This window comes from Euprymna scolopes, chromosome 17, assembly GCF_053919585.1.
Source record: "Euprymna scolopes isolate OS-2025 chromosome 17, ASM5391958v1, whole genome shotgun sequence".
NCBI lineage: Eukaryota > Metazoa > Mollusca > Cephalopoda > Sepiida > Sepiolidae > Euprymna > Euprymna scolopes.
Window position 1 is genome coordinate 57,740,366 of NC_136498.1, and position 16,500 is coordinate 57,756,865.

The window sequence follows — 16,500 nt, forward strand, 5'->3', positions numbered from 1 at the left end:
GGTCGTTCTTGAGTATTTGTTAGTCAAGATTTAATGAAGACCGCAGATGTCAGAGGGTCCCGTTTCTTCAGATTACCACTCATCCCAGGTTGTCAAGATCATGACGGTAATCATCTGGCGCTGTACCACGTAGATGCAGAGGTCACTTTTAAGCAAGAAAAATAAATAACAATTAGACATTGCCCAGAATTGAATAATGATCACCGAATGTTTCCTATTTTTATTTTCATCGAAATAAGTGAAATCGCCCATTTTATTAATCAAATCGATAGATTGCCTGGTAAATCCTTTCGGTGTATCATTGGACGTCTGTTCCAAGCTAGTCTACATGTTTGTACTTATGGAAAGGGAATAGTGATAATAATTGAAGAAATTCAGCTCTGAATCAGATTAGCTTAGATAGTAACACTTACTTATCTCTAAAAGCGTTAGGCTGTCTCTTTGAAAGAGTCTATCTAATATTTTTTGGGAAGTGACAAGCTCCCACTGTTATTACGGAGACACATCTGTCGGTATCAGCCAATGAAAATAGTTCTTATTACCGATCTTATACAATGCTTTCCCTCATCCCCCCCCTATGCTCCTGGATTCGCATTTAGCTAAGATGTACTATTACTAATAATAACTACAATAAGCTGTTTGCGTTTATTGAAGCTATAAAAACTCATAGATCTGAGATAAATGGGTTGCAATAGGTAATAAATATATGAACTGTGAACTCCATCGTCCAAAGTAAAAGCAAGAGCGCCCACATTCTCAATGGCTGTCCAATGAAATAAAGCCTTAAAGACATAAAATAAACTGATGTCATAAAACCAAGCAAGATGAGGATATTGGTCGTTCAAATAGTCTATGGAACAATGAAACTTTAAAACTTGGCTTATTATTTTCTCAAGTTTCATTTCTTTACCTCCTCTTTTTCTGAGCATCTCTACTGAAAAGTGACTGGCTAGCATAATGGATGCTGCTGCATACTATGGAATCAGTCGTACAGAGTTCAAATCATATCAGATAAAATCTGGCCAGTATTAAGGCGTGTGTGTAGAACAGGAGACTTTGATAGTATGGATGAAAGTCCTTGGGTTAATAGATGTACGACAGTTGAGGTAGTAGTTCCAGTTCAAAGAGGAATGTGAAGGAAAACATACAAGAAAGTGATAAGGATTGAACTTGAGAAAAACGAGAATAAAGTAGTTTGGAACTCAATTTATAAAATCTGTCAAACTGTAAAACAGGCGGTAAATATGAGATTTGAATTGTAAGGGTTGAAAACATGCATTTTATGGAGAGAAATGATATGAGGATGATACGATGAATGTGCAATGTGAGTCTTAATGTGAAGTTTAGATCTGACGATTTCAGGGCAAAATTTAATCTGAATAGTAAACAGAGATGTGTGCAGAACATGAAACTTTGATAGCATGGCCACATTCAAAGGACGGATAATAGTTTTGTGTTAGTACATGTAGACCAGAAGACCAAGGGAAAACCTGGAAAGAAGTGATAAGGATAGACTTAAGAGAAAGAGGGATAAATAAAGACTTGGCCAGAGGTAGGATAGTTTGAAAGTCAATTTCTTAAAGCCGTCCAACATATGTCAACATGTAGAACGGACGTGAGTCTGATGATGATGACGATGATGATGACGATGATGATGATGACGATGATGATGATGATGATGATGATGATGATGATGATGATGATGATGATGATGATGATGATGTGTTTAGTGCAACTAGATTAAAAATATTGTTTCATATTCAATTAATCGCATAAAGTGTAAGGGTCCCCCCACCTCACCCCAAAAATTCTACTGGAATCCATAACAAAATTCACAATTATTTTTGCAATTCAACCATATTTGATGCAAACAAACTTGCATGACTTCTCCACCAAGTTTAAGTCATGAAGATTCAACAGTCTTTGTTTTATGTCTGTTCAATGAAATGAAAGGACACTTAGGTTGATTGTCTCATCAGTACGACATGTGATCCTAAATAAGCTTCAAACTCACCGGACCTTAATTTCTCAGTTTTTCATCTGTAGGTTTAACTTAAAGATGTATTGATATTTCGATTTCATCTTGGTTTCTCTATATACTGACCGAGTAATTGCTGTATCATTCTGCCAGCTTCATTTGTTTCTAACTGTCGAAGCACATTTTTCTAACTTCATTTTAAACGTTAATGATAATATTAATTCTTAATGTTAATTCTTAATCATTGCTATATAAATCTTAAATGACATTTCAGTATAATTTATTATATTATACGTTATAATATTAACTACATCAAATTATGAGTTGCTTATCTCTTTGATGTATGATTACCAAATGATTTTTCAATTTTAAATCACTTTATTTTGTCTCATAAATAAAAATTTAAAAAAAAAAAAACAGATCAATATAACCATACCAGACAAAACAATTTGTAATTTTTCTGCTTAATTAGTTTAATTTTAATTATAATTACCCCTCTCACTTCAGCGTGGGTTCATAACTTTAGAACTATCGTCTTCCCTCTTTCCTTTCACGTTTCTACTTGCTTTTCTTCTCTATCCTTTGTTCGTCCCTCCGCCTTGCTATAGTTTTGTTTTTGTATTTCATATTTTACTTGTTGTCTTATTGTAGTGTCTTAAATTTGTACTTTTTCGCCCATTAGGCGTCGCTATTTTCATTTTTTATTTTTTTTATTTTGCATATCACGTGACTGTTCCCCTGACTAGAAATTCTGTGAAATTTTCTCGAAAATTCATTAAGGACTGAACTTTTGGAATTATCAAATGAAGTATCTAGTTAACTTAAACATACTCATGATTGTGTAGTGATATCTAAATATTTATTTAAAGATAAATGATATATACATTTGGAAATGGTTGAACTTGACGTTATTCTCGCGTTACCTACGCACAGTTCAAACATTTCAAAATACAACCGCTAGATACAACGCGCGGCTTCTTACAAATTTTACAACATGGCAAGGAAGAAGAAAAGAAAAAAAAAGAAATAAAACAATACACTGAAGATGGAGTATATCTCTGAAATATATTTGTTATACATTTCAAGCAAGTAAAATATTTGTTTATTTCCCTAATATTACGTTTTGATTTTGCTTTCAAGCGCACTTGATGCGTATTTTATTTTTTTCAAAGTAACACAACGTTTCTATATGAACTCACACCCTTGATATATATATATATATATATATATATATATATATATATATATATATATATATAGAGAGAGAGAGAGAGAGAGAGATAGAGAGAGAGAAGGGGAGAGAGAGCGACATAATAGAAAAGAACAGACACAAGGATAACTATTTTCTCTAAAATTAATATATGCTTTTTGTTTAATTTACAGATAAGAATAGTGCTGAAATAACTTAGAACATCTCATTAAATTGCATCTAACAACATTTAAGCATGCTATGAACTAAAGAAGCATCAGGCTTATCAGTATTTCTGCGAAGACGAATCCTGGGTGAAAATGAAGGTGGGTTTAATCAACGCAAAATATCAGGAAATCTTTCAATACTCCTTTCTACTGTTAATAGAGTGATCGTACGGTTTACATGGGAGGAGAAAGAGTGCACCAAACCTCATCTAGGTCGTCCGGGCTTGCTGAATGAACTTTGTGTCTTGAGAAAAGAAATATTGAACTGGATACTCGGTGCAAAGCTTCTGACATTGCAACACAAGCTGGTGTAAGTCCTAGAACAGCTGTCATATATGTTCAGAAGCTGGGCTACTATAGTAAAACTGCGAGAAAGAAACATCTTTTTCGTCCTACCAAAATCAAGTGCAGAAACAATTGGGTTCGTGAGATGGTGGAGAGCCCTATGACCTTTTGGACCAATGTCATTTTCTCTGATGAGTCACGATTTTCATTATTGCTCAACTCTGAAATTTGAAATATGGCGTCACTAAGAGACATATTATTTAGCCCGGCGATGCATCTGATACAAGCAACACAACTGCTGTTAAAGAAATTGTCAAAAAAATTAATAAATGTAAATGCACAATAATGAATGCCATTTCTGTGGAGAATATATATATATATATATATATATATATATATATATATATATATATATATACACACACACATTATTTTGGCGTAGAACTCATTGTATCATATATTATTTTGGCGTAAAGAACTCATTATATCATAGATTAAATTCCCCTTTTCTTTAATTTGATATATATATATATATATATATATATATATATATATATACTAGCAGTATTACCCGACCTTGGTCGGGGGTTGATTTAATGCTATTTTTATGCTTATGAAGTGTAAGATAAAATAAATATGTAAAAATATAAATTTTTGAAAAAAAAATCTCAGTCGAAATTTATGAGAAAAGAGAGAATTTTAAATAAGTGTTTGTAAATGCATGAGTAATGTATAAACAATGTGATTTTATTGTTGTTATGAGGAGTGTTTTGTTTTGATTGGTTAGTCAAAGAAAAAATCATTTTTAATAAGTTAATGAATTTGTATTTGTATAAAGAAATGCTATTTAAAGTGTTAATTAAAGTCAAGTTAATGAAAAAAATGGAAAAACTATTTTAAAATATAAAAATGTTAAGTTGTATTTATACTGTAAATGTGGTATTACAGTTTGTGAATGTTTGATTTAAGAAAGTAAATTGTATCAGTAATCGCCTTTCCAATTAACGTCGTCAAACAAAAAGAAAGAAAGAGAAAACATACTGTAATGGTCGTGTATGCACGTGTGCATCTGTGCGTGCGCTGTGAAATGTGTAGTAGTAGTAGTAGTATGAACAATTCCATAACATAAATAACGGTGTCAATGTCGGTCTTGCTCGTCGCTAAGCAACGACCTGGAAAAATGGCCGGTCATTTTCATTTGCATACGTACAATACATAGCGAATATTAGTTGCCGATACTTGTTGGAAACATTCGATACCAAAACCTAGCTTAAAACACTGCCAGGCACACCAAGTATCTTTGTGTGAAATTTCATAAAAATCGGTCGAGCCGTTTTTGTGTCTATAACGAACGAACACACACACACACACACAGACAAAGTTGCATTTATATAATTGTAGATAGATAGATAGATAGATAGATAGATGTAGATAGATAGATAGATAGATAGATAGATATATATATACATATATATATAAAAATATACATATATATATATATATATATATCGTGATTTAGCTTTCTAATTTCTATAATCTTCTCTTTTCTCTATATAAATAAAATGAACTAATTTTTTCCCGTCATATTTTGACCTTAATATGATTAAAAATCAAGATATTTCATGCAAATATAATATGCACAAACGGCAGAACAATATCTGAGGTGTGTTATAGGCTTATTATTTCTCAAATTCCTCGATAATCTTAGATTTCTATACTTTTTCTGCTGAGAAGCCACGGCCAAAATCGGTAAAGATCAATGGAAGTGGTGAAATATTTTCTCTCTAATAAATTCCTCCTCCCCCTGCCACCACTTCACACCGTTTGGGGATCGTTCACAAGGAACAGTTGAGAAGAGAACACCGGTTTGGCTTCGTAGTTCTTTTATGTGAAGTTATTTAAAATCACTTGACTAAGCTGCAGTGCTCTGTGGCGTAGTGGTTAGCGTGCTGGACAATTCACATTATATTTTCACGTTCGCGCCGACCTACCGTAGTCGCTTTTTTTTTTTTTTTCCTAAACAACTGGAGTGGACTTTTCTTGGTGGCCGAACTGTTAACGTTGCAGATGTTTTTTTTTTTCACACTTTATTTTCCTACTTTTACTCATGACTCCGGGTTTGATCCTTCCTACTTACCTACCATAACATTTTTTACAACTCCCCCCCCCGTCCCGGAAACAAAAACTCGGGCAACGCCGGGTACCCCCGCTAGTATATATATCTCTATATAAATAAAATGAACTAATTTTTGTCCCGTCGTATTTTGACCTTAATAGGATTAAAAATCAAGATATTTCATGCAAATATAATATGCACAAACGGCAGAACAATATCTGAGGTGTGTTATAGGCTTATTATTTCTCAAATTCCTCGATAATCTTAGATTTCTATACTTTTTCTGCTGAGAAGCCACGGCCAAAATCGGTAAAGATCAATGGAAGTGGTAAAATATTTTCTCTCTAATAAATTCCTCCTCCCCCTGCCACCACTTAACACCGTTTGGGGATCGTTCACAAGGAACAGTTGAGAAGAGAACACCGGTTTGGCTTCGTAGTTCTTTCATGTGAAGTTATTTAAAATCACTAAACTAAGCTGCAGTGCTCTGTGGCGTAGTGGTTAGCGTGCTGGACAATTCACATTATATTTTCACGTTCGCGCCGACCTACCGTAGTCGTTTTTTTTTTTTTTTTTCCTAAACAACTGGAATGGACTTTTCTTGGTGGCCGAACTGTTAACGTTGCAGATGTTTTTTTTTTTTCACACTTTATTTTCCTACTTTTACTCATGACTCCGGGTTTGATCCTTCCTACTTACCTACCATAACATTTTTTACAATTCCCCCCGTCCCGGAAACAAAAAACTCGGGCAACGCCGGGTACCCCCGCTAGTATATATATATTATAAATTACTAACTAGCGCTACCTACGTATTGAGCACTTTTGAAGTAAATACTTAAAGTTCACGCATAAATCTATACTTTCGTATATAAATTATATGTGAGTAAATTAAGTAGTTATATATATATATATATATATATATATATATATATATATATATATATATATATATATATAACAGAAATTAGAAAGCCAAATAACGATGCATTTTTCCTGGGTTTATTATCCAAAATAAACCATTTATCTTAAAGAATAACGTCTTCATCAGGTTCCGATACTTTTTTGGATAATATATCTTTCCCATTGGATATATATATATATATATATATATATATATATATATATATATATATACACATATATATATATATATATAGTTATAAAATATATATTGCAATTAAACTGCAGAGAATATTCCGCGTTTCATCCACACTAGGATTCATCAGGCTTATGCGAGGAGTTGTGGTAGTCTCGCGTTTTTATATACGCGCATTCTATTGAGTCTTTAGTTAGCCAATCAGTTTTATAGTTTCCACCGCAGCATTCCTAATCAGCATGTATATATATATATATATATATATATATATATATATATATATATATATATATATATATATACTAGCTAGCCGCCCCGTTGTAAAATACGCTTGTATAAGATATTTTAATGAATGCAGATGTCGTATTTATTATTATACTTGAAGGTAGAGCCGACGATGATCAACGAATATTTCAATTTTTATACTTTTATTGTCCTCGAATCTGTGATCACCCGGGAGGAAGCTTCACATATCTCCATGCACTAATTTAGTCCAAAATATATGTATTCTTCATTGCACTCTAGAGAACCTACTGTCTCTTTTATAAAATTATTTTATATAAACTTCTTTCCAATTAACGAAAAATTAAGACGCTAACCTACAAACCACGTCATGCAAAAGAAAAAAAAAACAAAAACAAAAAAAGCACACGTAAATTTTCAAGTCTTATAAAATTGTTTCAGTTAATAAAAACAATTAAGAAATTTACGTTGGAACGTACAAACTAAGTCATGCAACGACAAAAAAGCACGCTATCAACTTACCCACAGTAGAATTGACATGCCCTATTGTTCTATCATCGTTGCTAAGCGACGACATGGAAAAAATGGCTTTACCGATAGTAGATAAATTAAAATAATGTTTACGATTATCGATTATCGATAATTATCAGGGGTATTCTGAGACAAAACTTAACTAAGATCACTCCCAGATTTATACACAAAAGTTCTATAAATTTAAAAAAAAATCTGTTCACCCGTTTCTGAGTCTATAAGGAACAAACTCACCCAGAGACAAAGTTGCATTTATATAATTGTAGGGATTATATTGAACCCAATATATAGTAATGATTTAAAAAGAAAACAAAATGACTGGCGCGCTACCACCGAGAATCGAAACTAAAACGTTGTGCTTACGATTTTCTTTTTCCTTTACCATTAATGCCTGAGCTATGAAGACACGTTAGCTGCAAGGCTAAAAATTAAAACAGGAACAATGCATATTCGTAATGGCGCCGTTTAACCTTCACCTAGTAAATTCCATTTTTAAAAAAATTGCGCACTTTTGCACCAATTTTCCCTGGCTGAAACCAAGATATAAAGTTTCGCATTGGTTTGAATATCCTATATATTTAGTTTCATGTCTGCAGACTAAAAACTGACAGAGGAGTTTGGTAGGCAAAATTTGTAAATGTATATCCGCATACATAAATATATGTAGAAAGACGTTTTTGTTTACTCTAAACTTTTACGCAAATATTTCGCAAGGATAAATCATGTAGAATATCTGCATGAATATAATTACATGTAACTAACTAAAAATGATTATCCCATAAGAAAATCGGAAAAAGACTAAGAGGGAATTAATTAAAATGAATGCTTAAAAGAATGTGTAATTTGCCTAGATCTTTGCAGATGAATGCAATTCCACAACCCATTTATAACAATGTTGTATTTTCTTTTTAAATAAATAGAAAAAATGGTTTGCCTTTTATCTTTCTTGCCCTTATGTGCAAGTTCAAAGTGTAGTATCTGGTCTGATGTTACACTTAAGTTAATTTGTCCTCGGTCAATGAAAGGGAAAACCTCTATACTGAGACAATTGTTATCTTTGGTCCCTACCAGAGTTCCCCTTTTGTCCTTCTTCTGGGGAGATAGTTTCCCCCACATCTAAAACGACCTTGTGTCACATTTTGCTTTCGTGGGGATCTATGGATATCAATACACAAACAGGCCAAATGTAAAGGAGTATAGATATATATGCCTGTGTTTATCTACACGATGTTACCTCCTAGTTTTTTTTTCAACATTTTCTTTCTGATTTTTTTTTCCTTGTTAGCTTTTTCATTCCCTTTCTCTCTTGTCTGTCACATAACTTTCCTTTTCTAACTGAATTTCTCCTTCATCAGACTCTTACACAAATTAATAGCAACTTTCACACCACCTTTAATTTTGCGGCTTATGTATTTTTGTTGTATTTTTTTGCAATCTATATCTTACTCCATCTATTTATTAGTGAGCGCTTATCTTCAACGCTTGCTTTCGTTAATTCTGTCTCACACCTTTAACGGCCCAGCATCATTTCCGCAGCCTCATCATTACGTATCTTGTCAGGTTCTGATTTCCATCAAATTGTCCAAACATCTCTTTGATGACGCTAAGTATTACAAGATGTTTTCTTCTCTTATTATTATTTTTTATTATTCTTCGAATTAATGGCTGAAACATTCTCTACTGATACCTTCATTTTTTTCCTCAATTAGGACTGCATCATTTCATTAGCTGAGAGTTATGGAGGGTAAAAAGGAAAAGAAATCAACGAAGCAAATAACTTACAGGAAAGTAATAGGGACACTTACCAATTACAAACATTTGTTATTGAATTACTTTAAATTCTACCGTTACACCTTATATCGGCAAAAATCTGATTCGCTCGTTTTATGTGCAAGCCATGTCAATGTAACACAGGCACACAAAAGAAATGTCAAACATTACTAGCTCTAATATCCACTTAACACTGTTTTTATCATGAAATTTGCAAGATTTATTATCTAATATATACAAGGTAGAACGATCAAATTGTCGCCCTAGAAAAAATGACATGATTGCATTTCCGTTTTATGAAAACCGTTTTTTTTTTGTGACATACCATTTACTAGTTGGCTAGTTGTGTACGAATTCAAAGACGATAGGAGCCTTGTATCATGTCTGAAAGTGACGCAATATTCAACGAGCGAGATCAGAGATGCGCCACTGTACAAATCATGTTCCCTAGCGATCCAAGTTATGACAGTAGGACCATTGCCATCACCCTCAAAATGCATCGCTGGATTGCCAAGCATAACAGTGATGTGATCAGGGTGATGAAAACAAAGTTTCCGGCCACGGTTATGGTGTCGGTGTGGTTTCAAGTGGAGGGGGGCACGTCATACCACCTCACATCTTCGAAGTCGGCGTAAAAGTTAACACTAAAGTGTATCTAGACGTGCTGAAGAGTTTGGTGGTGTCCTGGTGCAATAAGGTAGCCGCTGGCAGAACCTGGATGGTAGCAGAACTCGGCGCCGGCCCACACGTTTAAAGAGACCCAGGCTTGGTTTCAGAAGGAGTGCTACGACATTTTACCCTCAGCGCACCTGCCTTTCTCCTCCCACCCGAACCTGAACTACTTCGTTTAGTCATACGTGGAGAATATCACCAACATGATCTTCCACAACACCAAAGACAGTCTAATCGCTGTATCCGCCGAGTATTCGCTGAGCTCCGGTCAGCACTTGTGAAAAAAAGCATGCTCCCAGTTCCGGACATATATCGAGGCGGTGATTGAGGCTGAACGCCACTATATTTAATAGATATCATCTCTACTACACAATCAAGTTACCTGAATTGATTTTTTCTATAAAACTTTTAAAATAAAACTGTTTTTTCGGGCGACACGTTTATCATTTCAGTCTGTAAAATTATATTCATGGTAAACTCTAACAGCAACTTCCCTTACGCTCCATCTATGCCTAAAACTAAAGAAAATTTCCATGAGTGAACCCGTTCCCCCAGAACTTCCCAGCTGACTATTTCAAGTCTAACGTAAACAAGTTCTTGCTGAATCGTTCATTTGAATAATTAATTTCTAACCAGCTTCCACCATCATTGATCATCACAGTATTGTCTCTCCTGTCACTCATAACCTCTTATCCTTGAATGGCCTTCAGGAATTTATAAGCGGTGACTCTCTCGTATTTTTTTCATTAAGTCATTCGAATCCTTGATAATTTTGTAATTTCCGAAGATGTGACATGAAGTCAAAAGATTGAAAAGCCAACACATAAGAGGTGTATACATCCTGGCTGTCAAAAGCGACCAAACAGCACCGTCGGCATTTCCTGGTAGAGGCACCTCAGGTTACTAGTAATAAACCAACCTGTATACTGTAAGTGTATAGAACGATACTTTAGCTTGACAGGTGATCACCTATCCAAAAATGACCTAGATTTTGTCGTACTGATTATAGGGGACCTACCTTTGACTTATTATGAACAAGTATAAATTATTTTCTTTTTCTTCACTTTCATCTCAGCTAGTTTATATATATATATATATATATATATATATATATATATATATATATAATAGCATGGGTGTCCGGCGTTGCCCGGGTGTTTGGAGGTGTGTGTTGAAAATAAAGGGGTAGTAGGAAGGCAGGCTCGAACCTGTTTTCACCGAAGTGACATAGGTTTAAATAAAGGCTAGACAATCGAGAAGAAGGGGTGACTTACGAAGGTGAAGAAATTCATGTTTTTAGCCAATTTTTCAGTATTTGTTGTCTGAAGGGTCGAGCTTAAAAACGATACTAGCCTTGTGAAAATCCTCGCCTCTGTCGAATATTTTAGGCAAACACGCAAATATACATACATAGATTTATATATTTGTTGCTAAAATTTTCGACCCAAACCGATCTTTGAATAGCCTTTATGTAAAATTGCAAATGATTAGACCAGAAATTGTCTTAACTAATTTGGTAGATACCACAGAGCTCATTTTTCTTTAAAAATTTGACCCCTATTACAACTCCTTAACATTTATTGTTTTGGGCTTAAATCAAGTTATCAAGTTAGACCCATGTCCAAGCAACCTATATCTAAAATTTCAAGTGTTTAGACCCAAAATTAGCGGAGGAGATTGGTAGAGTTCGCAAAGGTCAAATCGTTGAACTTTGACCCCTTAACAGCCAGATTTTTGGCCGAAAACCGATTACAAAGATTTTCCCAAATCTCAATACCCTGTATATCAACGTTCGAGTCTGTAGACTGAAACGTGACGGAGTTATTGTGTAGGGAAATGTACACAGACAGACAGACAGATACTTTCCCTTTCATCTGTATATATATACTAGCATTTCAACCCGGCGTTGCCCGGGTGTTTAATGTGTCTGTTGAGCAAAAAAGTGGTAGTAGGAAAGCAGGCTCGAACCCGTACCGCGAAAGAGGAAAAGAACAGGAAAAAACCTGATGTATTTGCTGTTACGACCACCGCCAAACCGGAAGTGACGTAGGTGTAAATTAAGGCTAGACAATCGAAAGGAGAGGATGGCTATCGAAAATATCGGCGAAAAACGCGAGCCTCCCTGTAGAAAAGTGCCTATTCGAAGGGGAAGTAATTAATTTTTTTAGCCAATTTTTCGATATTTATCGTCTGAAAGGTCAAACTTCAAAGAGATACTGATCTTGTAAAAATCCGTCGCCTCTGTCGAAAGTTTTAGACCCAAATCGATTAAAAAAGCTTACCCTATCTCTGAATAACCTTTATGTCAAATTTCAAATGTTTAGAACAGAAATTGTATCAGTAATGTGATAGAGATCCCAGAGGTCAATTTTTCTAAACTTTGACCCTTATTATGAGCCCTTAACATTTATTGTTTTGGGCTCAAATAAAGTTATCCATGTCTAAGGAACCTATATCTAAAAGTTATCCATGTCCAAGGAACTTATATCTAACATTTCAAGTGTTAGACCCAAAATTGGCGGAGGAGTTTGGTAGAGTTCTCAAAGGTCAAATCGTTGAACTTTAACCCCTTAACAGCCAAATTGCTGGCCGAATACCCATGTCAAAGATTTTCCAAAATCTCCGTTCTCTGTATATCAAATTTCGAGTCCGTAGTCAGAAAATTAACAGTTATTGTGTAGGGAAATGTACACCGACAGACAGACAGACAGACAGACCGAAACTGTAATTTTTATGGAAAATAGCATTTCAGCCCGGCGTTGCCAGGGTGTTTGGATGAAAAAAAATGGTAGTAGGAAGGCAGGCTCAAACCCGTACCGCGATGGACGAAAAGAACGGGGGGAAAACACCTGACGTCTCTGTCGTTACGACTACCACCAATCCAGAAGTGACGTAGGTTTTAATTAAGTCTAGACAATAGAAAGGAGATGATGACTTTCAAAAATATTGGCGAAAAAAGCGATCCCCCTGTAGAAAAGTACCATGTTGAAGGTGAAGATATTAATGGTTTAATGTTTTTAGTCAATTTTTCGATATTTGTTGTCTGAAAGGTCGAACTTCAAAACGATACTGACTTGTTAAAATCCGTCGCCTCTGTCGAAGGTTTTAGGCACACATGCAAACATATATACATACACACATTTATGTATTGGTAACTAAAAACTTTCGACCCAAACCGATTAAAAATCTTGCCCTCTCTCTAAATACCCTTTATGTAAAATTTAAAATGTTTCGACGAGAAAGTGTCTGAGTAATTTGGTAAAGACCGCAGAGGTCAAAATTCTAAAAAACTTTGACACCTATTATGACTCCTTAACATTTATTGTTTTAGGCTCAAATCAAGTTATTAACTTAGATCCATGTCCAAGGAATCTATATCTAAAATTGCAAGACTATAGACCCAAAATTGTCGGAGGAGTTTGGGAGAGTTCTTAAAGGTCAAATCGTTTAACTTTGACGCCTTAATAGCCCGATTTCTGGCGGAAAAGGAATTACACAGATTTTTCTAAATCTCAGTACCCTGTGTATTAAATTTCGAGTCTGTAAGCTTAAAATTGACAAAGTTATTGCGTAGGGAAATGTACGCACACAGACTCACACAGATACGCTCACTTTTATATATATATATATATATATATATATATATATATATATATATATATACATATATTTATATATATTTATATATAGTGGAAATGGTAATTAATAAAAACTGAAAAAAGTGCTCAATACTGTTGTAGAGCAAATACGGTAATAAAAATAAAACGTATATATATATATATATATATATATAGAGAGAGAGAGAGAGAGAGAGATAGATAGATAGATAGATAGATAGATAGATTAAACAAAAATATATACGTATACATAATATATATGGAAACAATTTTGTCTTTACTATAAACTTTTTACGCAAATATTATGCAACTATAAATCAAGTAGAATATTTGCATGAGTATAATTACACGTAATAGTTAATTAAAGGTGATCATCCCATAAGAAAACCAAAAAGTAACTAATAGGGAATTAATTAAAATGGGTGCTTAAAAGATTATGCGAATTAGATAGATCTTTTGCTAGTGAATGCAACCCCACAACTCATATATAACAAAATTGTATTGTCTTTTTAAATAAATAGAAAAGAGGGTTTTTAATATGAATATCAACACAGAGAAAAGAAAAACGAATTTATAAGAGTATAGATAGATATAGATATATATAAATCACCTTGTCTGTGTGTGTGCAGAACGGTCTTTAGCAACTATTCGGTAAATTTTTGGTCTACAGGCTTTAAACCTGATATATAGGTAATAAGCGTGTCAAAAAATCGATTTGAATTTTATCCAAAGGACTAGATTCTAAAGGGTCAAAATTGAAAAATTGGAACTTGGCAGGCATAAGTCGACTAAACGTGCATCCTCTCCACATGCACAAATATATATTTATATGTTTAACAACATTAATTTTATAGTTTTGATATGCATCTGAACTTAGCTCAGATGGTAATGAATAATGCTCCAGAGTTATATGTTTTGGTTTAAATTCTAGCTGATGGTACCCAGGTCATCTATATTTTATATTATCTATATTATGTTGCGTGTATGTGTGTAAACGTTACACACGTTTACACACGTAGACCGTACACGTTGTAGCAGAGTACGTCGCAAGGAACATTGGCCAAGTAATAACTCGACTCCTTTCCTCGTGTTGTAACGTTTCCCCCATGAAGAAAATAAACCATTTAATTCTAATCGCTTTAAATATGTTCGATAATTGAATCAAAGGAAAAGGCGTTCAGCTTTGAAAAGAAAACTAAAAACAAATTATATTTATATACAGGGAGAGAGCGATTGCATTGCATTGCAGGAGATAATTATGAATTTCTCGTGAAACAGATATTTAGACTGATCGTACCGTTACACACGTTTACACACATAGACCCAACACGTTGTAGCAGATTACGTCGCAAGGAACATAGGGCAAGTAGTAAGTCGACTCTTTTTCTCGTGTTTTAACGTTTCCCGCATGAGGAAAATAAACCATTCAATTCTAATCGCTGGAAATATGTTCGATAATTGAATCAAGGAACAACTTCTCGATTAGGCGTCCAGCTATGAAAAACGAAACTAAAAACACATGATATTTATAAACAGGAAGAGAGCGAGGGCGTTACAGATAATTATGAATTCCTCTTGAAACAGATATTCAGACTGATTGTAACGTAACACACCTTTACACACATAGACCCACCACGTTGTAGCAGAGTACGTCGCAAGGAACACAGGGCAATTAATAACTTGACTCTCTTTTTGCTTTGTAACGTTGACATTTATTTTCTCATTCTCCCGCCACGTGTGAATTCATCGTTACGGCTGTGACGTCACCCACATCTCTAATTTGAGTCTTTTTCTTTTAATAGTTTTTTTTTGTGGTTTTCTTACCGTAATGTCATTTCGCACGGCTCGGTATTTGTATATAGACGCCATATACGCGTCCACGTTCTGTTACAATACTTCGGTCTGCAGCATTTTACTTTCCGCTATTTCTGTAATAAAACAATCTTATCTTACAGAAAAAGAAATCAACGAAAAAAAAAAAAAACATCTGAGTGAAATGCAATAGGGACAGTTAGCAATAACGAATATGTTATTGAATTTCTTGTATATTTTTACATTTACATATTATATCCAGGCAAAAGACATTATTCTCTCTGGCATACAAAAAAAAAACAAAAAAAAATACATATATACGAACCATATCAACATAACATCGTAACAGTTTTTTATTATGGAATATTTTTTAGTAAGTTATCTAATATATTAAATTAAATTAGTTAGATTCTCGATATTTGACACGTATATCTTGAAATCTAACAAATCGATATCTGATTTTGACTAGCGAATGATTACTTTTTATCTCACACTGTGTTCTTTACATAGAAAAACATCTACATTGCCTTCGTTTCTTTAAAAAGGTACATATTCAAGCTAGGAAGATTTTTTAACTGGAGACATTTTTCATTCGTGACCAAAACAGCACCACCCACATAAAAATTAATAATAATAAAAAATAAATTTCTAAGTGCTGTACATGCGCCAGATTTTAAATAAACACAAATATTTTTTCAAAATAAATGATAACTTATTTATTTAAAAAATCACTTTTATATCATAATAGTAGATACCCTATATTTTTGCAAAACTTTTTGCATTAAACTTTTATAGGCGTCTGATTATCAACAGTAACACGTAAATTTCAAATGATGTACGTACGCTTATTTTTATGGCAAGTTTAATTTCAAATATAACTCTTTTGGATGTTGCAGGTTCAATCCTCAATGTGAGCGATACTCAGAATATAATTGCAAATTACTTAAGACTTCTATCCAGTA